This window comes from Trichosurus vulpecula, chromosome 1 (assembly GCF_011100635.1).
Source record: "Trichosurus vulpecula isolate mTriVul1 chromosome 1, mTriVul1.pri, whole genome shotgun sequence".
Lineage (NCBI taxonomy): Eukaryota > Metazoa > Chordata > Mammalia > Diprotodontia > Phalangeridae > Trichosurus > Trichosurus vulpecula.
Window position 1 is genome coordinate 348,190,286 of NC_050573.1, and position 10,201 is coordinate 348,200,486.

The window sequence follows — 10,201 nt, forward strand, 5'->3', positions numbered from 1 at the left end:
TTTCCAGTGAGGAAGAATACATTACCTCACAAGGCAGCTCATAATATTTTTAAGTAGCTTGAATAGTTAAGAAGGTTTTCCTTATAGCAAGTCCAAATTTGCTTTTCTACAACTTCCACCCATTTCTTTTAATTCTGTTATCTGAGGATGAGAAGAATAAATCAAATACTCATTGAATTGATAACCTTTCAATTACATGAAGAGATCTATGTCACTCCTCTCCCCAAGTTTTTACTTTTCCAGCTTAAATATCCCTAATTCTTTTAACCAATGTTCACCACCATGGTTGGCCTCCTTTCCTTGCTTCCCAGTAGAAGTATCAGTTGTCTTCTTATAATGTGCCACCTAGAACCAAACACAGTAATCCAGATATGGTCTTATGAGGGCAAAGTTCAGGAAAACTATAACTTTCTTTGTCTGGACAGAGTAGGTGCAACTCAATTTCTCATATTAGCTTTTTGGACTGCCATCAATGACAATAAACCAGCATTTTCTAGCACTGTGCTATGTGCTGAGCATGCCACACTGATGACTCATATTAAGCTTTCAGGTCACTGAAATTTCCCAATCTTGTTCATGGGTACTGTTTTCTGATTCCCCCTTCTCTGCAGGAATTTAACAATTCATTTGTTTGTGTTTTTTTCTAACAAAAGATTTGGTGGATTATTTCAGTTTGATGAGATCTTTTATTAAGCTCCTACTTTTTGCAAGACACTGTTCTATATACTGTATACTGTATGTACTGTATACTGTGTATATACACACACATAAATATATATCACATACATATACATACAATTTCTACCTTAAGTAGCTAACATTTTCATCTTAGAAATATCAAAGTATATTGATAGATAGTCTTTATATAGTACTTTAAGGTATATAGAACACTTGCAAATGTTATTTCATTTTATCCTCAAAATAACCTGGGGAGGTATGTGCTACTAGTATCTCCATTTTACAGATGGGTAACATGACAAAAACAGGATTTAATGACTTGGCCGTGATAACACAGCTGCTAAGTATTGTGTATAGTATAAGGGCAAAGGAGAAAACAAGGGTTGTAAACCTGAGGAGGAAGAGAAGTTCCACTTGTGGTAGAATCAAAGACAACTTCATGACAGAAATTATACCTCAGCTGACCCTTGAAGAAAAAGAACTATTATAAAAGGCAATTGTGTGTGTGGGGGGAACCGAAACAACATTGTCAGCACTGGAGAAGATAGTCTGCACAAATATAGAGGTAGGAAACCAGATATTTAATTTGTAGGAAGTTCATTTTGGCAGATATTTGGAGTATGTAGGGAGGAGTTACATGAAATAATATTTGGCAGATAGGTTGAAGCCAGATGGTGGAGGTTATTAAATACCAAGTTAAAAAGTGTCTCATTCTAGAGGCAATAGTGAGCCAGGTTTTTGACAAAAAGAATAACAGGACCAAACCTGGGCACTTGGAAGATTATTTGGCAGGTTTATAAAGGATCAATTGGAAATAAGAGATACTGGAGGGAGGTAAACCAATCAGCAGGTCTTTATAAGAGTTCTGGAGAGTAATGATGAGGGTTGGTGTATGAGTGGAATGAAGGGACTGATTGTGAGAAATGATATTAAGAAATTAGCTCTCTGCCTGTGGAAAATAGATAAATTGGTAAAAGGTAGGATCAAATATGAGTCTGCTTGGATTTTGGCTGATTGAGACAGAGATGGTGCCATCAACAGAAATAGTAAAGTTGAGAGGAGAGGCAGTTTAGTGGAGAGAGGTGATGAATTCAGTTTTCAGACATTTTGAGTTGGAGGTGCTGCAAGATTGCACAGGTGAAGCTGTCCCACAGGAAATTAGAGAGTACAGGCTGGAGAACTCCATGCTGGAGATGTTGATATGGGCTGGATATGATGATGCTGATATATCTGCCAACTCTGAGATTCCACTAAATGTGGGACTGAAAATCAGGGGAAAGTTTAGGGTTCTAAGAGCCATCTTCATATAATATATAATTGACTTGTATTTGAGTAGATGAGATCTCTGAGAGAATGGAGGGAAAAATGATTTACCCATTCTTTGACTTGTTCATCCAGATCATGAATAAAATATTGAAAACCATAGGTCTGAGCAGAGACTTCTTCATCTCACGGTGCCATCAAGCCAACCCATATGTCTCCATTTTGTCAATTAGGAGATCATAAAAAACTTTGTCAAAGGCCTTGCTGAAATTTCTATAGCATTTCCTGGATCTCCCAAGCTAGTAGCCCTATGAAATAATGCAATGAGGCAAGAACTATGGTTTGTTCTTGAAGCCATGCTGACTTTTAGTGATCACCACCCCATTTTATGAATACTCACTCACCTTTACTTTAATAATATGTTCTAGAATTATTACCAGACATTGATATCTAGCCCATTTGTCTTTTGATAGGGCAGCATGACAGTGTAGGAAGAGAGTAGTCTGAGAAGCCAAGAAGATGTGAGTTCTAGGCTCATTTCTAACACATACTGGCTATGTAACTGGGGGCAAATCACTTCATCTGACTATGTTCTCTGCAACTATCCAAGACTTAGAGGACAAAGAAATTGCTGACCTGCTTTCATAAAGAAAGTTTCCTGTGTCTAGAAATTTCTTATATCAATAAGATCATATGCTAGTCCCCATTCTTTTTTTAAAATGTTGAGGCAAGACATTATTGCTCTTCAGCTCTCCCAGAACCCTTCCTATTGAGAGAACATCAACAATCATACCTATAGCTTCTTTCAACACTCTGGTTTGAAGTTCATCAAGGATTAGTGATGATCTCAGTGAGGGAAGCTTGGTACTATCTCATCTCCTCCATTATTCTGAAAGCCAAACCCTTTTATTTTTTTTTTTTACTTTTTTTTTATTCCAACTTAAATTTCTTTTTTTTTTTAATTTAAATTTATTTATTTAACATATTTGGTTTTCAGCATTGATTTTCACAACAGTTTGAATTACAAATTTTCTCCCCATTTCTACCCTCCCCCCCACTCCAAGATGGCTTATATTCTGGTAGCCCTGTTCCCCAGTCAGCCCTCCCCTCTATCACCCCCCTCCCCTCTCATCCCCTTTTCCCTTCCTTTCTTGTAGGGCAAGATATATTTCTATGCCCCATTGCCTGTGTATCTTATTTTTTAGTTGCATACAAAAATTTTTTTGTTTTTGAACATCTGATTTTAAAACATTGAGTTCCAAATTCTCTCCCCTCTTCCCTTCCCACCCACCCTCCCTAAGAAGCCGAGCAATTCAACCTAGGCCACACATGTATTATTATGTATAACCCTTCCACAATACTCATGTTGTGAAAGGCTAACTACATTTTGCTCCTTCCCAACCCATCCCACTTTATTGAATTTTCTCCCTTGACCCTGTCCCCTTTCCAAAGTGTTTGTTTTGATCACCTCCACCCCCATCTGCCCTCCCCTCCATCATCCCCCCACCTTTTATTTTTTTTTTTATCTTCCTCCCTCTTCTTTCCTGTGGGGTGAGATACCCAACTGAGTATGTATGGTATTCCCCCTCAGGCCAAATCTGATGAGAGCAAGGTTCACTGGTTCCCCCCTCACCTGCCCTCTCCCCTCCTCCCATAGAACTGCTTCCTCTTGCCACCTTTATGTGAGATAATCCACCCCATTCTATCTCTCCCTATCTCCCTCTCTCAGTATGTTGCTCTCTCATCCCTTAATTTCATTTTATTTCTTTTAGATATCTTCCCTTCATCTCCAACTCACCCTGTGTCTGCTCTCTCTCTTTTACATATATATATATATATGTATATATATATAACACACACATATATATATATATACACATACATACACATACATACATATACACATAGATATATACATACATACACATTCACATATATATATATGTATATATATATATATATATACATAAACATATATATATATATGCATATTCCCTTCAACTACCCTAATACTGAGGTCTCACGAATCATACACATCATCTTTCCATGTAGGAATGTAAACAAAACAGTTCAACTTTAGTAAGTCCCTTGCAATTTCCGTTTCTTGATTACCTTTTCATGCTTCTCTTGATTCTTGTGTTTGAAAGTCAAATTTTCTATTCAGTTCTGGTCTTTTCACTGAGAAAGCTTGAAAGTCCTCTATTTTATTGAAAATCCATATTTTGCCTTGGAACATGATACTCAGTTTTGCTGGGTAGGTGATTCTAGGTTTTAATCCTAGCTCCATTGACCTCCGGAATATCGCATTCCAAGCCCTTCGATCTCTTAATGTAGAAGCTGCCAGATCTTGGGTTATTCTGATTGGGTTTCCACAATGCTCAAATTGTTTCTTTCTGGCTGCTTGCAGTATTTTCTCCTTGATCTGGGAGCTCTGGAATTTGGCAACAATATTCCTAGGAGATTTCTTTTTGGGATCTATTTGAGGAAGTGATCGATGGATTCTTTCAATTTCTATTTTGCCCTGTGGCTCTAGAATATCAGGGCAGCTCTCCTTGATAATTTCTTGAAAGATGGTATCTAGGCTCTTTTTTTGATCATGGCTTTCAGGTAGTCCAATAATTTTTAGATTATCTCTCCTGGATCTATTTTCCAGGTCAGTGGTTTTTCCAATGAGATATTTCACATTGTCTTCCATTTTTTCATTCCTTTGGTTCTGTTTTATAATATCCTGATTTCTCATAAAGTCACTAGCTTCCACTTGCTCCAATCTAATTTTTAAAGTAGCATTTTCTTCAGTGGTCCTTTGGACGTCCTTTTCCATTTGGCTAATTCTGCCTTTCAAGGCATTCTTCTCCTCATTGGCTTTTTGGAGCTTTTTTGCCATTTGAGTTTGTTTTTTAAGGTGTTGTTTTCTTCAGTGTATTTTTCAGTATTTTTTTGGGTCTCCTTTAGCAAGTCATTGACTTGTTTTTCATGGTTTTCTCGCATCCTTCTCATTTCTCTCCCCAATTTTTCCTCTACTTCTCTAACTTGCTTTTCCAAATCCTTTTTGAGTTCTTCTATGGCCTGGGGCCAGTTCATGTTTTTCTTGGAGGCTTTTGTTGTAGGCTCTATGACTTTGTTGTCTTCTTTAGGCTGTATGTTTTGGTCTTCTTTGTCACCAAAGAAAGAATCCAAAGTCTGAGACTGAATCTGGGCACGTTTTCGCTGCCTGGCCATATTCCCAACCAACTAACTTGCCCCTTGAGTTTTTCAGTGGGGTATGACTGCTTGTAGACTAAAGAGTTCTATGTTCCACGTTTGGGGGGGAGGTGCCAGCTCTGTCAGACCCGCACTACTCCTTCCTCAAGAACCCCCATTCCAGACTGCGCTTAGATCTTCAGCAGGCTGTTGCACTCCTGCTCTGATCCACCACTTAATTCCTCCCACCAGGTGGGCCTGGAGCCGGAAGTAACAACAGCTGTAGCTGCCCCACCTCCGCTGCCCCCGGGGCTGGAAGCCGAACCGAGAATTCCTTCCACTCCCGCAGCTTTTCCCACTAACCTTCTCCGCAGTCTTTGGTGTTTGTGGGTCGAGGGGTCTGGTAACTACCGCAGCTCACATATTCAGGGCGTTAGGGCCCCCTCCGCCCGGCTTCTGTTCTGGATGGTCCACGCCGCTCAGGCTGGGCTCTGCTCCACTCTGTTCCCAGCTCCCAGCTCCCAGCTCCCAGCTCCGTGTGGAATAGACCTCATCCAGAGACCATCCAGGCTGTCCTGGGCTGGAGCCCTGCTTCCCTCTGCTGTTCTGTGGGTTCTGCCGTTCTAGAATTGGTTCAGAGCCATTTTTTATAGGTTTTTGGAGGGACTCGGTATGGAGCTCACATACCAGCCGCCGTCTTGGCTCCACCATGCCAAACCCTTTTAAATAAACTTTTTTAATCATTTAATTTCAATCCAAAAATCAGTATCATTAGGAGAGAAAACAAAAGTTGAATAATTCTACCACTTCTGTGTCATCTGTTTTCAGTGGCTTACCTATTTTGAGAAATGTTCTCTCACTTTGATATTTCTCTTGTCCCTACCACTGTGTACAAAAGCCTTCTTTTGTTGTTGTTGACCTTGCAAGCCCCTGCCACAGTACCAGACTGGAGCACTCTTTGGAATTCATCCTCCATCTTCTGACTTTGTAGACATTGAGAATTGACCAGAGAATTGACTGGAGCCCTGGGAGGTAGTGACTGCCTTAGTCATACAACTAGTTTGATTCAAGGGTGGGATTTGAATCCAGGTCTTTCTGACTTTGAGGCCAGATATTTATGCAATAACATACTTTTTTCCCTTTTGTAAATGCCTTTTAAATCTCTGAGGTGATGAATGAATTCTCTAGGTCTCTACATAATTCTCTTTAGGTATCTCCTGTTATAACTTGGTGGAACTCTGTTCATGCTATCAGAACTTTGTTTTTGAGTGTTTCCCATCCTCTTAGGCTGAGCATCATTTCTATGAACTCCTTAGAATCTTCTTTCCCTAAATCTTGGGTGAATATCACACTCTGTCATTTTGGTACCACTCCCCTCCAATAGTACAATCAGAGTTCACAGACTCATATATTTTGAAGGTATGTAAAATACAAACAAACATACTATAATTAGCATCTTATAGACATTATTATCATAAGGAAGAACATAAGGAAAAGTATATTTGTGTCTGTGCTAGAGTAGTTGGCAATGTCAGTCATGAAGAACAATGATCATGACTGGGTATTAATTTTTTTTTGTATTCCTGAACAGGTTAACCATTACCACTCCTATTATCATATATTATCATTATGACTCCTTTCTTTCCTCTTCCCTCAACTTTACCAGTGGAACACTGAGTAGAAAGAAATGATAGAAAGGGATTAATACATTGGAATTATTCTTGAAACCAAAATTAGCCTGGTGGCTTCCTCCCAATTTTGGGCAGCTAATTGGTGTAGTGAATAGTGTCAGGAAAACTCAAGTTCTAATCTGGCCTCAGATTAGTTGTGTGACCCTGGACAAGTCACTTAACCCTGTTTACCTCAGTTTCTGTATCTTTAACAAGAAAGTCCCAAAGGTGAATACAAAGAGTCAGACATGACTGAAAAAGACTGAATAACAACAACAACATGACCCTTGAAAAAGTTACCCACTCCTGTGCTGGACTCAGTGTTTGAAGCTTTAGTACTGACTTTCACATGGATAAATCATATGGCCTTGGTTTGTATTTTTGCACACATGCCCCACTACAATGTAAACTCTGTCCTCAGACAGAGGCACGTTCTCCAAGACTAGCACAGTGCTTAGAACAGAGCTGCTTAATAAACCTACGTAGAATTAAATGAAACTATTTGTGGACATTATTGCTTTCCATAGTAATGATGAGAATTGTTCTTCGTATATCCTAAACAAATATATTTTTATAATTGTGGAGCTGAACTAGAATTTAGGCTGTACCTATGTGTTCCACATAAAAGTGCTTATATCACTCCAACCTAATTCCTTATCATTTGTATTATATTTTCCTAGAATTTTAACTTTGCCCTGGGTATAAGAAAGTCACCTTGGGAAACCATGGGAATTGTATTAAACTACTAAGTATCATTAAGTAAATTACTGGCTTTGTGTACACTGTGAAACTACTGCATATTTAAAGCCTTCTTTCATGGCTTTAAAAACAGCTCCCTGTTTAAATTCAAGATACATTAGAAGAAGCAGACTCAATGGATAGCTTGTGACTGTGGTTGGTGTGATAAATGCATATGAGATGAATATACAGAAAGGCTGCTGATAGCACTCTCTTAGTGTAGGCAAAAAGTCATTACTAACACTTTTCCCATTATGTTATCTGAGATATTCAATTAGCTGAACTAATTCATGAAGTGCATTGCTCTGTAGTTTAAGCAGAAGATTTTTAATAGTACTTTATTGCAGGTTTCTCTTACTTTTTTTTATTTTCAAAGAAGTATTCTGAATAACAACTAATACTCTAATGCAAAATGTCCTCAAAGCAGCAAAAATGCTTCTGTGCTGAATCTTTTCAAGTTTTCTTTTCATCCTCTGAGAAAAGGCCAAGTTAGTGGGTTGGAGTAGAGGTAAAATCATAATCTCTGGCATGGGCCCTTGACAAAAGTAAATAAAGAATATTTCCTTCTGGAGGAAGCTTTCAGTACATTAGTGATTTCTTCGGAAGGTCACCCAAAAGCTTAGATATTTCCACAATAAAATCCTACAGTATAACTAGGGCCCATATTTTCTGAATGACATCTTTTTTGGAGAAGGGCAATGAAATGACTCAAGAGGTAATTCTTTTATTATGGCATCTACAAAAGACTGGCAGGAATGAAGGTCCATGTATATCAGACTGTCATATTGAAATCCAGCAAAATAATATGACTGCTTAGGTTTTCTACCAATGATGCCTATACAATATTCAAGACTTAAAATTTCCTTTACAAATTCTAAGTAGTCAAGATGGCGGCTGGAAAGCAAGGACTTGTTTAAGCTCTTCCCCAAATCCCTCCAAACACCTGTAAAAATGGCTCTGAACAAATTCTAGAGCTGCAGAACCCATGAAATAGCAAAGGGAAACAGGTCTCCAGCTCAGGGGAGCCTGGATGGTCACTGGAAAGGGTCTATCGCACAGTTCTGGGAGCAGAGGGCAGCCCAGCATGGGCCGTACCAAGGACAGACCAGACCTGGAGTCAGCTGGCTGGAACAAGCCTTAGGGCCATGAATCATTGAGCAGAAGCAGTTACCAGACTTCTCAATCCACAAACTCCAAAGACCAGGTTAGTGGGAAACTGCTGGATGAAGGTGAAAGCAGTCTGGCCCTATCCCTGGGGGTGGCGGAGGAGGTGCAGCTCTCGTGATAGCAGCAGCAGGAAGCTCCTGAGGGTGCTTCCAGAGCTATAGCTTCAGCTACTTCCTGAGTCCCTGGCTCACACAGTGGGAGGGATTTAGCAGTGGATCAGAGAGGGAGTGCAAGGAGCGCTTTGTGGGCACAGAGGTAGGTTCTCTTCCTGTACTCTGCTTGGATCTGTACTGTGGTCCTGCTTTGTGGTTCTTGGGGGAGGAGGAGTACTGTTGTGACAGAGCCTGTGGTGATGATGGAGTAGAAGTACTACTGAAAACAGCAGCACTTGGACCCTAAAGCAGTCATACTTGGACTCTACAAGCAGTCATACCATGACAAAAAGCTCAAGGGTCAAGTAGTAGGCTGGGAACATGAACAGGCAGCAAAAATGAACTCAGAGTCAAATGCAGACTCAAATTCAAATTCTGGATTCATTTTTTGTTGTTGTTGACAAAGATCTAAGTATACAGCCAGAAGAAGTCAACAAAGTCAAAGAGCCTACATCAAAAGCCTCCAAGAAAAACAAGAACTGGTGGCAGGCCATGGAAGAGTTCAAAAAGGATTTGGAAGAGCAAGTGAAAGAAGAGGAAAAATTGGGACAAAAATGAGAGTGATGCAAGGAAACCATGAAAAACAGGTCAATGACTTGCTAAAGGAGACACAAAAAATACTGAAGAAAATAACACCTTAAAGAATAGACTAACCCAAATGTCAAAAAAGCTCCAAAAAGCCAATGAGGAGAAGAATGCCTTGAAAGGCAGAATTAGCCAAATGGAAAAGGAGATCCAAAAGACCACTGAAGAAAATACTACCTTAAAAATTAGATTAGAGCAAGTGGAAGCTAGTGACTTGATGAGAAATCAAGATATTATAAAACAGAACCAAAGGAATGAAAAAGTGGAAGACAATGTGAAATATCTCATTGGAAAAACCACAGACTGGGAAAATGGATCCAGGAGAGATAATTTAAAAATTATTGGACTACCTGAAAGCCATGATCAAAAAGAGAGCTTAGATATCATCTTTCAGGAAATTATTAAGGAGAACTTCCCTGACACTCTAGAGCCAGAGGGTAAAATAGAAACTGAAAAAATCTACCAATCATCTCCTGAAAAAAGATCCCAAAAAGAAAATTCCTAGGAATATTGTGGCCAAATTCCAGAGCTCCCAGATCAAGGAGAAAATACTGCAAGCAGCCAGAAAGAAACAATTTGAATATTGTTGAAACACAAATCAGGATAATACAAGATCTAGCAGCTTCTGCATTAAGGGATTGAAGGGCTTGGAATATGATATTCCAGAGGTCAATGGAGCTAGGATTAAAAACTAGAATCACCTACCTAGCAAAACTGAGTATCATGTTCCAAGGCAAAATATGAATTTTCAATAAAATAGAGGACTTT

General features: G+C 39.3%; 1 pseudogene; it reads right to left on the reverse strand.

The window, feature by feature from the left end:
• Positions 1–7,947: 7,947 nt before the first annotated feature.
• Positions 7,948–9,104, reverse strand: LOC118838273 (annotated as a pseudogene).
• Between the last annotated feature and the right edge of the window lie 1,097 nt (positions 9,105–10,201).